We start from the raw sequence: 13,832 nt of genomic DNA, 5'->3' as shown, positions 1-13,832 counted from the left end.
TATTTCTGTTCACTCAGATTTTCAGGCTTCCATGATTCACAAAAATTGCTTAATATAGGAATAAACATTTGCCTAGAAATCCGGGTGGATGCACTGCATTTTGTGAGGTAACTCATATGAACTTGCCAACAAAAGAAAGTTTGTGTATAAACTTTTCTCTCCAGATATATGCAGCCTGGAGAAAATACTGGCCAGTGTTCCTCTTACATTTGCAGGCACTTTTATATTGTTTATAAATTATGGTAAAGAGAGTCATTGCATTTTTAAGACAAAGATGACTAGAAACTACTAAACAAATAAAATAAATAAGTCAAACAAACAAAACAAACCAACCATTTTTTAAAAAATTTTATTTTTATTAGTAAGACACCATGAGGTACAGTTGTAGACTTGCAAATTTTTGTGCTTGGGTTTCAGTTATACAATGATCAAGTACCCATCCCTCCACCAGTGCCCATTTTCCACCACCACAGGTCCCAGTATCCCTCCCACCCCCATCCCCTCCATCCCACCCTGCCTCTGTGGCAGGGCATTCCCTTTTGTTCTCTCTCTCCTTTTGGGTGTTGTTAACCACTTTTTTAAATGTCCAAATCTTCCCTATGTGGAGGGCCAATAAACTTGATGTGCCAAAATTCCCCCTGAAAGTAGCTAGCCTTCACTTTCAGACCCGACTCTTCCTTGCCCAAGAAGTTGCATCCTACTTCTTTTATTTTCATCTAATACATTGGGAATCTACAAATTCCACATTGTGTCTATGCCCAGTAATCCTAATAGCTCTGATGGAAGTTGGAGGTTAGTCCTAATGGAAGGAGGAAATGGAAGAACTATCGAATCGTTAATATACTAGAAGGTCAGGGAGGGGGAGAAATGCTTAATGGTTTTCTCTGTGGAAACAGAGACAGCTTGGGATCAGATTTGCAGAAATGATTCAATTAACAGCCATGTTTTTTTTTTTTTGCTTCACATATCATCTCAAGGATTTGAGATGGCTATTGTTGGTTGGCGATTAAAGAAGTAGCTTTAAATGTGAGCTCTTCTCAAATATAAAATACAATTAAAGACGACATCTTGAAGTCTGTGGCAAATGATTTTCTTTTGAGAAAAACTGAATACACATACTATTTACATATAGATAGCTCACGCTGCATGCATGCAGAATATATCTGTGCATAATTTTAAAGGACAGGTGCTAATTTAATGGAGAAGTGAGGGCTCATTAGTTCCCTGAGGATTGATTCTCCAAGCCAGAATAGTGCATGCAGCTCCTGCATAATCTTTCATGAATTGAATTTTCCTTCAGTATACCAAATTAGTGACTCTCTCTTTTGCCACTTAAAAGTATATAGACATTTAAAGTGATAAATGTTTCCAAATTCTGTTAAGAAGCCAGAAAGTCATTAAGACTTCGTGTGTGGGGGCTCTATCGTAGGAAAAGCATGAAGAAAGAGGCTTTATTCTGATAAAATCTGTTAGACCAGGGTTTTACTTTGAGATCAGTGTATGGTTTGGCCATTTGCAGAGTTTAATGGCTAATTCTGTGTGAGGTGCTTCCTGTCAGAGTACTCTGTTGGCCCCTTAGTTGTACCTGAGTGACCTACTCACTAGTTTCCCTGTGGTAAGAGGATTTACTCTTCATTACACTGACACAAAGATTGAATAAGGCCAAAGAGAGATGCTGGCTGATAACTGGAAAGTGGACTAATGGATCTATAAAAAAAAATCCTCAGGTTTTTTTTCATGAATATGTGGCACTCGTGATCCAACCCTGAGATCGTCTTTTCTGGCAATTCAGTAAAAATGGATACTGTAGTAATTCAGGGTTTGATGTCAGCATTTCTTGGAATTCGCAATTACTTCAAAACCCCACCTGCCACCAGAGATTAAATGTTTCAAAAGCAATCTAGAAATTCTTAAATACATTCTATCTTGAGAAAAATTATAACTCTGACTCATTTACTATCACCGGAAGTGCCGTAGGTATTCAACTAAGTCAATACTAATGAATAACTGCCTACGTTGAAAATGTAGAGGAAGTCAAGAAAACAGACACAATGTGGTGGACAGATGGTGTGAGTGAAGAGCTTAAAGTTGTTTTTTTTTAAAAAAAAATTTATTAGTGAATCACTGTGAGGTACAGTTACAGACTTACAAACTTTTGCGCTTGCGTTTGTTTCTGTCATACAATGACCTAGTACCCATCCAGTGTCCATTTTCCATCACCACGGATCCCAGTATCCCTCCCACCCCCATCCCCCTCATCCCATCCAGCCTCTGTGGCAGGGCATTCCTTTTTGTTCTCTCTCTCCTTTTGGGTGCTGTGGCTTGCAAAAGAGGCACTGAGTGGCAATCATGTTTGGTCTATAGTCCACTTTCAGCATGCTTCTCGCATCCTGGGAGGATCCTCCCAAAACCCTTTATTTGGTGCTCCCTTCTCTATCTGAGCTGCCTTTTCCCCTAGCACGCCCGGCTGGCCTCTAAGCCATGGAGTAATCCTCCTGGTACTTATCTAGGCTATTCTTGGGTATTAATCTCTTATTTTGTTATTAAAGTTGTTATTTTAAATTTTTTATTAGTGAATCACTGTAAGGTACAGTTACAGACTTACAAACTTCCGTGCTTGCGTTTGTTTCAGTCATACAATGACCTAGTACCCATCCCTCCACCAGTGTCCATTCTCCACCACCAATGATCCCAGTATCCCTCCCACCACCACCCCTCCCCGCCCAAGAGCTTAAAGTTTTTCGACTGTTGTCCTCCAAAGAATAAGGATTCATTACATACTATCGCATCAGATTAATATTAAGTTTGGTGGCTAAGGATGAGGAATTTGGGAATTGTTTATTATAGGAGAAAGGGCCATGGACCAAGAGCACAACGGGTAGGGCATTTGCCTTGCACACGGCCAACCTGGGTTCGATTCCTCCATCCCTCTCGGAGAGCCTGGTAAGCTACTGAGAGTATCCCGCCCGCAAGGCAGAGCCTGCCAAGCTCCCGTGGCGTATTCGATATGCCAAAAGCAGGAACAACAAGTCTCACAATGGAGACGTTCCTGGTGCCCGCTCGAGCAAATCTATGATCAATGGGAGGACAGTGCTACAGGAGAAAGGGCATGCATCTCTTCCAAATTAAAATTATTCGGGCCCGGGGGGTTGAAAGATAGTACAGCAGGCAAAGTGCTTACCTTGCAAATGGCCAACCCAGGTTCAATTCCCTTCTCTGCATCAACCCCTCCCAGGCCCACCCTCACGCCCGCTACCCGCCCCATCAGCAACACTGCCAAGGAGTGACCCCTCAGGGCAGAATCAGGAGTAAATCAGGAGAACAGAAGCGCCCTCTGGGGTTGCAAACGCTCTGCGGTGTCGTTGCTCGTTGATGCCAGTAGGTGGCGCCAATTCTCTGGCGGTCCTCAGTCCCTGACCAAAGGCGTGGGGCGCAGAGGTGGAACTGGGTAAAAATAGAACATTTCTGGGATGCTACTGCTAGAGCCTCACCTCTCCCCAGCTCTTCCGTAGCTTTCACGACTATAGGCCAAACATGACTGCCACTCAATGCCTCTTTTGCAGACCACAACACCCAAAAGGAGAGAGAGAACAAGAGGGAGTGTCCTGCCACAGAGGCAGGGTGGGATGGGGGAGATGGGGGTTGGGAGGGATGCTGGGATTCGTGGTGGTGGAGGATGGATGCTGGTAGAGGGATGGGTACTTGATCATTGTATAATTGAAACCCAAGCACAAAAATTTGTAAGTCTACAACTGTACCTCATGGTGTTTCACTAATAAAAAAAAAAAAAGAAATAAAATTTACCTTGGGGACCAAAAAAAAAAAAAGAGTTATCCAATTTAAACTTATCCATCAGAGGCCAGAAAGGCAATAGAGTTGCACGGGGCCTGAAGCTCTATACTACAGTAGCTGGCAGGGAGGGCACCTGCTATGCACAGGCCAACAGCTTCCACCCTGACACCCAGTATGGTGCCCCAGCCCTGACAGCAGTGATCTTTGAGCACAGAGCCAGGAGTAAGTCCTTGAGCACCACCAGGTGTGGCCCCAAGACCAAAATTAAATAAATAAATAAATAAATAAAACTACCTGAAAATTCAAGAAAATATTTTTTTCTCTTCCCAGTACCATACTGGATTTTATCAGATTTTAAAATATTTTCAAATATGATTTTATAAATTAAATGTTTTCATTTGCATATGTTTTACTTTCTTTAGATAAATGCTGGCCATTAATCTTTCTTTTATACATTATTAACTACTTCTTTAATCTCTTTTTCTGGTATTATCATAATAAAGATTGCATTTTTCTCCTTTTACCTGAGCTCTAGACTTCTTTTCGCTTATGTTACAGGTTTTTAGTGGCACCTAAATGTGTTATTTTTTTTTTGTATTAAAGTTAGGGAGCATACTGGAAAACTGACTAATTTGTCATAGATTCGTTCAACCATCTGTTCATTCAAGGAGCAGCTATTAAGTGATAGGTGATAGAAATATTCATGGAGGTAAAAACAAATTAATGATATCTTCTTATGGAATTTAAAACCTATCAACAGAACCATGATCACAATGATGATAATGGTGGTAAAAATGAAGATGATGAGGTTGATGGTAACTTAAGGTAAAAAGGTAAAGGTAAAGGTAAAGGCCCTCCCGTTGTTCATCGATTTGCTCAAGCAGGCCCAGTAATGTCTCCATTGGAGACTTTGTTGTTACTGTCTCTGGCATATCAAATACTCTCGGTAGCTTGCCGGGCTCTCCGAGGGGGTAGGGCGTCTGCCTTGCACGCAGCCAACATGGCCACCCGAGTTTGATTCCTCTGCCCCTTTTGGAGGTGCTGGACGGACCATATGCAGTGCCGTGGATGAAACCATGGTTGGCTGCATGTAAGGCAAGTCACTTACCCCTTGAATTATCTCTTCCAGAAAATTATTTTAAAAAAAGAAACACCTTGGGGCTGGAGTGATAGCACAGCGGGTAGGGCATTTGCCTTGCATGCGGCCAACCCGGGTTTGAGTCCCAGCATACCATATGGTCCCCTGAGCGCCGTCAGGAATGATTCCTGATTGCATGAACCAGGAGTATTCCTGTGCATTGCTGGGTGTGACCTAAAAAAAAGCAAAAAAAAAAAAAGACTTATTAAGGTATATAAAAACAATAAACGGGGATATATCTGGATAGCAATTATCATCTTTTAAAAGATGTTGATTCTATTTTGAAAGACCCTGGAAAAACAGCTAAAAAATCACCTATATGTTTAAATATATCAAAGAAAATTTTCTAGAAAATGATAGCAGAGAATTTGACTTAAAGACTAAATAGATTATATTTCTCAGATTTTAAAATGATTGGGGGGAGTGATGACTAAACAGTATTACATAAATGATTAATCACGGTGGGATTAAAAAATACTAAAATAGACATTAGATTTTACATGAAATTACTTCCAGAAAGCTTTTTATATGTACTGAAAGTATGAGAGTACTTCTCTCTGCGTCTTCACTCAGCAGAAGCGGTGAAGGAGATCTCCAGGATCTCTTTTTCTAAAGGACATAAATCCATTTATTAACTGGATGAGAACTTTACCCTCACATTTTCCTGAAGGTCCCTCCACCAAATGTTACCACTCTGGGGATTAGGTGTCCGCATGAAATGAGGGGTGGAGGTGGAGTGAGGGAGCAGGCATCAACTATTATTAGTCTCTAGAAGGTTCTATTAGTCCATAGAAGATTTATTTCTTTTTCTTTTTTAAATTTTTTTATTAGTGAATCACCGTGAGGTTACAGTTACAGACTTACAAACTTTCATGCTTGCCTTTCAGTCGTACAATGATGGAGCACCCATCTCTCCACCAGTGCCCGTTTTCCACCGCCAATGGTCCCAGCATCACACTCACCACCGCCACCCCGTCCCCCCTACCCCACCCCGGCCTCTGTGGCAGGCACATTCCCTTTTGCTTGCTCTCTCTCTCCGTTTGGGTGTTTTGGTTTGCAATACCGGTAGAGTAAAGTGACCATCGTATTCGGTCTATAGTCTACTTTCAGCATGCGTCTCCCATCCTGAGCAGGCCCTCCTAGCACCCTTGACTTGGTGGTCCCTTCTCTTATCTGAGCTGCCTTTCCCCCCAGTATGTGAGGCCGGCTCATAGAAAATTTCTTAAGCTTTCACTACTTTCTGGAATTCCAGCGCAGCTCTCTGATTTTTATTTTTGTTGTTTTTTTTGTTTTTTTTTTTTAGTCAAACACCGTGAGGTACAGTTATAGACTTATAAATTTTTGTGCTTGGGTTTCAGTTGTACAATGATCGAGTACCCATCCCTCCACTAGCGCCCATCCTCCACCACCACGGGTCCCAGTGTCCCTCCCACCCCCATCCCCCTTGTCCCACCCTGCCTCTGTGGCAGGGCATTCCCCCTTATTCTCTCTCTCTTCTTTTGGGTGCTGTGTTTTGCAAGAGAGGCATTGAGTGGCAATCATGTTTGGTCTAAATTCTACTTTCAGCATGCTTCTCCCACCCTGGGAGGGTCCTCACAGCACCCTTTATTTGGTGCTCCCTTCTCTATCAGAGCTTCCTTTTCCCCTAGCATATGTGGCTGGCCTCCAAGTCATGGAGCAAAAATTCCTGGTACTAATCTCAGCCATTCCTGGGTGTTAGTCTCCCGTTTTGTTGCTTTATGTTCCCCAGATGAATGCAATCTTTCTGTGTCTATCCCGCTCTTTCTGACTCATTTCGCTTAACATGATACTTTCCATGTAGTACCACTTGTATGTAAATTTCATGACTTCATCTTTTCTAACAGCTACATAGTACTCCATTGTGTAGATGTACCAAAGTTTCTTTAACCAGTCATCTGTTCTCGGGCACTCAGGTTTTTTCCAGATTCTGGCTATTGTAAAGAGTCCAGCGCAGCTCTCTGAACATGGCAGAATCCTTCCGTCAGCAGATGCAGACCGTTCTTTCTTTACCTGGGAGAGATTCCACACCAGCCTCGTCCAGAGCCTTTATCACTACAATAGCTGCAGCAGCTTCCATCCTAAGGGAGCGAGGCTGCCGTGGTTTTCCAGGGAGAGATGAACAGCACCGGGAAGCTTGCAGGAACAACATGAAAGGCCACATGGAGAGTCTTGGAGCCTCGTTCCTCAGAGTCTTCTTGGGGCTCCTTTGCTAGTTGTGCGAGGTGGGCCCTTTCCTGTCCTATTGAGATGAGTGTGTGAGAAACAGGCCTAATTTTCACTTGACCATTCCTCTGAAATTTTAAGCGCATTATTCTTGTCTTTTTTGACACCAAGTTTGTATTTTTCTATTAACGAATAAAATAAATCCCATAAGCTGTGCTGTCAGGGCTTCACTTCGATGAGATTTTTTTTTTCTACTGAAACATTTAACTGAACATGGCTTATGCATTAGCAATGTGTTCATTCCCCAGTGAACTGGGAATCCAATTCCTCCTTTTGAAGAAATCATTTATATGTATTTTATGGGTTCATTAAATAAAACAAGTGAAACACGTAGCAGCACAATATTACCAAAATACTTCACAGAATGCAAGGTGATTCCTTTACGGCTGATCTCCTAATTAAGTTCTTGTGCAATAAAGTAGTAGGGGGAAAAAAAAAACTATTTCATTTCTTTCTGAATGAAATTCATTCTCTTCAGTTTCAGAAATTAAAATAGGAAAATATTTAAGGCAAACAGCTTTCAAAACTAATCCCAGGGAGATTTCTTAATATAGCAGGCTGTTGGAAACGTGGAGTTATTCCCTGCCAGGCCTTTCGTAAGCTCCAGCCTCCAGCCCTCTTATCTGATTCTGAAACTGCCTCAGACATAATTGGGTTTTCTAAGACCTGTTTCTCTCACTGGACACAATTGTGAACAAAGGGGACTGAACTGGGAAAATAATTAATTTTAATGAGAGAGACACCGGGGGAGTGTGGGTGGGTTCCTCTGTTTTCTTTGATCTAAAATAATGAAATGTTCATGCAGCAAATAGAGCAGAAAGATTACAAACAGCCAGTCCTAAACAGAAGTGGCACTTCTATGCATCTAATGAAATCTCTTTCGACAAACCATGTTCACAACTGGGTTTGCTGAAGCATGACAGAACATCCTGGAGCTCTGGAGTTTTAATCTTCATTTGTAGTGACTACATTGTACAAAATATGTTCTCCCGAAAGGATTTGAAGAAGGTGTGACCAGTAATTTCTATCTCTTTAGATTAAAGGTAGAATTTTCTTCCATAGGTCTTTAAAATCTTTTTTGCTTTCACTCTTTCAAATTTTGTTTTGTTTTGTTTTGTTTTGTTTTGGGGGGGTCACACCCAGCGATGCACAAGGGTTACTCCTGGCTCTGCACTCAGGAATTACTCCTGGCAGTGCTCAGGGGACCATACGGGATGCTGGGAACCGAACCCAGGTCTGCCACGTGCAAGGCAAACGCCCTACCCGCTATGCTATTGCTTCAGTTCTTCATTCTTTCAAATTTTGCAGTAAGACTTTTACCTAGAGTTTCCTCTGACATATGAAAGGACCGTGAGCTTCCTAAGGAAGCAAAATGCTGTGTTTGTCGTTTTAACCCAGCAGTAAATATCAGGTAATATTAGAGCACATGCATTCAGTCAACATCGGTGGCACAAATGAATGGAATCCCTGGAGTCCACAAATGAATGTAAGCCCACCACTAAAATGGAACCAGTTTACATTGTGCTTTCTGTCTTTACAGTTTTCTATAAGCATGATTATTTGAACTTGTTGGGAGAGACCATTTAAGAATAGCAAATACACATCAGCATTGTAGTGACCCAGAAGCGTTTTTCTTGTTGAAAGGAAATGCCTCATTGGCCTGATAGTGGTTCCAGGCAGCCTTGCTACCAGTCATGATGGAGAGACCAGGATCCTTTCGTCCTGTTGCTCTGTCCACCTGAGCATGCAGTTTCCATTCTGGCCGGTCAAAGGGAAGAAAGGGAAGAGAAAGCAGAAGAATGATTTTTACTGTCTTGACCTGGAATTAGAATCCCTCTCTACTCTGAATGGCAGGACAGGTTGTTCTGACCTCCACCACAAAAGCTGGACACTCGGAGGAGGAGATGCCTGTGAATGTCATGAGTGCACCGTGCTCCAGCAGGAGACTCTGCCCTCGGCATTAGAACTGAGTATTTGGTTTTGGGAATCACGGTACATTTCCACTGTCACCTGCTATAATATTGTGGCTTACTGGGCGGGAAGCTCAAACAACTTCCTTGCATTTCTGGTGACTTCAGGATGCTTTGCTAGCAATAAATTACCTTTCCACAGAAGTGGGCACTGGTGGAGGGATGGTATTTGATCATTGTATAATTGGAACCCAAGCACAAAAATGTGTAAGTCTGCAACTGTACATCATGATGTCTCACTATTAAAAATTTTTTAATTAAAAAAATAATAAATAAATAAATAAAATAAAATATGACAAGCAAGGCAAAAAAAATAAAAAAAGAAGTATTGAGAGGATCCTCCCAGGATGGGAGAAGCATGCTGAAAGTAGACTGTAGACCAAACATGATTGTCACCCATTGCCTCTTTTGCAAACCAAACACCCAAAAGGAGAGAGAGAAGAGAGGGGAATGCCCTGCCACAGAGGCAGGGTGGGATGGGGGATGACGGGGGGTGGGAGTGATACTGGGATCCGTGGTGATGGGAAATGGCACTGGTAGAGGGAATGGGTATTTGATCATTGTATAATTGAAACCCAAGCACAAAAATTTGTAAGTCTACAGCTGTATCTCAAGATGTCTCACTAATAAAAATAAATTTAAAAAATAAATTAATTAAAAAATAAAAAAGGGGTTACACAAAACTCCCTTTTAACTTAGTCCTACACTAAGATGCTCCCCACTTGGAGAGCAACTTTCTTTTCTCTTCTACTTTCCAATAAACTTTTCTACATTCCAAAATAAATAAATAAATAAATAAATAAATTACCTTTCCACAGAGACTCTGCTAACTTTTACAGTAGAGATTGTCAACCGGTGTGTGTGTGTGTGTGTGTGTGTGTGTGTGTGTGTGTGTGTGTGCAAAATATTTTCCTCCTGTTCCCTATCCCATCCCTGACATTTGTTAATGGGTGTTTGAGTTACCACAAAGTGGGAGGGACGAGTACGTGCTCCTAGTGAGTAAGACAGCCAGAGATGCTGCCAAGCATCCGACAACGCACAGGACAGCCCCTCAGAGTGAGCAACTTTTTATCCTGAAAGTCCACATGACCACGATTGAGAAACCCAGTTTCCAACCGTACTCCTATCTGAAACACACAAGTCTTTGTGCATATTTTATATTTCCCATGGTAGTGATCCTTAACTTGGTACACTGTGTTAAGGGCTTACCTATACTTCATGTCATTAATTATATTCCCAAAAACTTGAAGGTGAGCCAAAGAAATAACATATTTTCCTGAGTTAGTATTACTTGACCCAAGAACACAAAGAATAAAAAAGATTAAGGAATTTCTCTAGCTGCTAAATGCTACGGTCTTAATCCAATTTTCGTTCATTTAAATTTGATTTTTTATTGATGTATAGCATGGTAGCACTGTCCTCCCATTGTTCATCGATTTGCTCAAGCAAGCACCAGTAACATCTCCATTGTGAGACTTCTTATTACTGTTTTTGGCGTATCGAATACACCACAGGGAGCTTGCCAGGCTCTACCGTGTGGGTGGGATACTCTCGGTAGCTTGCCAGGCTCTCTGAGAGGGATGGAGAAATTGAACCTCGGTCAGCCGCGTGCAAGGTAAACATCCTACCTGCTGTGCTATCGCTCCAGCCCTTATTGATGTATAAGAGATGTAACATTTTATTAGGCATACAACGTAATAGGCATTTTAGGCATATGACATGATTACTTGGAATGTTTTATGTAGTATGATATGACTTCCACAATCTAGTTGATATCTGCCTCTCAATTTTTTTCTTGTGACTTTTAAAGACAAACTCTCTGAAACTTTCAGATACACAATCCAGTATTAACTAGAGTCACCGTGCTGTATATTCCACTCCATGCCATTAGTTTTATAACTAGAAGCTTATTTTTTATCGCCCCTTTGCATGCAAAGGCCAATTTTCTTTGCAAACCCAATTTTCTGACTCCCAGTGAAGAGATTATTCAGCACCCAGAAGCTTACTCAAGGCTGTGGGTCACTTTCCTGTGCTCAACGAAGAGAGGAGGTGGGGGCAGCCTTGGTTACAGAGATGATCCATCCCTCAGCCACAGGTACATAGCCAAGTGAGAGAAAGGATCAAAGGAAAGAACAAAGATACTTAATCAGAGAAAGAGAGGCTCTTCTTCTTAAAATATGACTTCTTCAAAAGCGGGTCTCCTTCAAAAGAGGGCTCAGGGACCACCTTGCAATTTCAGAAGACAGCGTATCATCAAAGCCAAGGAGGAGGCTAGAGAGATAGTACAGGGCTTAAGGCCCTGCATGTGGCCAACCCAAGTCTCCCTGTGACCTGCTAAAGGTGATTCCTGAGCACTGAGTGAAGAGTAGCCCCAGAGCACTGTCTGGTGGGTCCCCCTCTCTAAATAAAAAGAAAGCTCAGGAGAAAAAAGCAGTAAGAAGTAGAGGTGTGTTTGAAATATGCACCCTCATGTAAAAACGGATTGATTGCTTAGACTTTCCCAGACTATTGACAGCCTTTGCTTATTTGAAGAGAAGGTAGCTTAAGCTTGGAGGAACTAGGGTAAAAGTGAGCAGAAAGGAAAACTGAGTAGGTGGTGAGAGCCTAGAAATGGAGCCAACACTGCAGCTTATTTTTCCGGCCTCTGGTCTATTACTGGCACCTGGAACTAATTTTCAATTACTTTATGAAACCATAATTCATCGAGCAAAAAAAAAGTCCTCACAACATTTTGATTAGAAATTAATACTCAAATAATCCCTTATGCTTTCCAATTTTGCAAAACATGTTGGTAGGGTGTCTCATACTAACAGCTAAACTGAAAATTCAAATCGTCTTATTGACTTAGAGACTCATTTACTTTTTTCTTTGCAGAGGGGGGAGAGCTGACATCTGGTAGTGCCAGGAGCTACTCCTGACACTGTGCTCCAGGGTCACTCCTGGCAGTGCTCTGGGGACCATGTGATGCCCAGAGACGGCATTTAAGTTGACTGAATCTAAGGCAAGCACCTTAACCTGGTTACATCTCTCTGACCCTAGAAACTCACCTACATTTCAAACTAAATGGAACACAACCAATTTTTTTTTTATTAACGGCTGCTTGTAGTTTTGATCCCAGGATAAACTGTATTTTAGATATTTATTTTTGCATAAATGAATCGGAATCATTCTTACTTTATAATTTAAAAATTATTTCATTTAGTTATTAATTTGGGGGGATTAGGATATTTTTGTCTTCTCTTTATGGCATGCAGTCTTAATTTTTCATGCAAAATAGTAATATATTCTTTTGTTTGTTTTGGTTTGGAACAACTCCTGGTGATACTCAGGGCATAGTCCTGGCTCTACTCAGGGATTACTCCTGGGGGTGCTCTGGGCACCATATGTGGTACTAGGAATAGAAATGGAGTGAGTCAAATGCATGGCAAGTGCCTTCGTTGCTGTACTATCTTTTCAACCCCCCCCCCAAATAATATATTCTTTACGAAAATATTTCTGTAATAAAATTTAACAAAACACAATTATTGTAAACAAATTTAACAATAGTGTAGACAGCACACAAAGTGGAATGAAAATCAGTGAAGCTTGAGAACTGACGTAGCCACTAGAATATTCCATTTCTAGGGTGCAGTCACCTTGTTAGCACGGTAGGTAGTGCTCAGTCCGTTTTGGGGGTGCTTGCTACTGGAAGGTAGCTTTCACTCTCAAGGCAACAGAAGGTGATTCCCAAACCTAGCTGTACTTCACAAACTACCCAAGGAATTTCTCCAGAACGGTGATGTGTGGCTCCCCTCACTTCAAACTCTTAGAATTCCCAAGTGTGGGACCCAGGAATGGATATTTTTTTAAAAATCCTTTTATGGTACGAAACTAGAGTTAGGAACCCCAAACAAGAGAGCTGCTCATTTCTCTTCATGATGAATTCCCCAATGTGAACTTGAAAAATGGACATTTGGTATATACGAATTTGCTAATAGATTAAGTGGAGAATAAATTTACAGCCTGTACATTTAATTCTGGTTGTTTTAACACCTTGTTCTGGACCGCCTCTCTCCACCCTCACACTAACACAGTGATATCCGGTTCAGGCCAAAGCTGTCCCCATCCCCGAAGGCTGTTGTAGCTGTCTCACTAAGCCCTGTTATCTGAGTATTGACCGTAAGACAGAGTGTTAGAAGAAAAGGCTTTCATCCACTGAGTTCTTATTACATGCTATTTTTTTCTGCAATGTGTCAATGATTAGTTAGCATGCAACATTGTGTACATATCTGGGGAGGAAAAAAAAACCCTATTTATATGACTTTCTTATAAAAGTCGAATTTTGCATATGCATTCTTTAGTGTTGTTTTCTCTGGAAGCACATAGAAAATTGTAAGAATAATGCACAAAATGTTCTATGAAAGTAAGTTGGTGACATAATGCCCCACCCCCCTCAAACACTTAATTATGTATTTCCTATGGACAAGGACATCCGCTTCTACAACTGCAATGCCGCCATCAAAGGCAGGAAGTTAGCATCAATACATTATTCATCTCAGATTCCATTCAAATTTCATCACTTGTCCTAAATGTCCTTTGTAGCAAAAGGAGTCAGTTCAGAGTTGCATATTGGATTCAGTTTCCTCCACTCTGGAAGAGTTCATCTGATTTCTTTTAACTCATGATCTTGGTGCTTTTGAAGATTTCAG

The sequence above is a fragment of the Sorex fumeus genome, unplaced genomic scaffold (genome assembly GCF_029834395.1).
Source record: "Sorex fumeus unplaced genomic scaffold, SorFum_2.1 ptg000008l, whole genome shotgun sequence".
Taxonomy (NCBI): Eukaryota; Metazoa; Chordata; class Mammalia; order Eulipotyphla; family Soricidae; genus Sorex; species Sorex fumeus.
The sequence above is the reverse complement of the archived record's forward strand: the minus strand, read 5'-3'. Positions refer to the sequence as shown.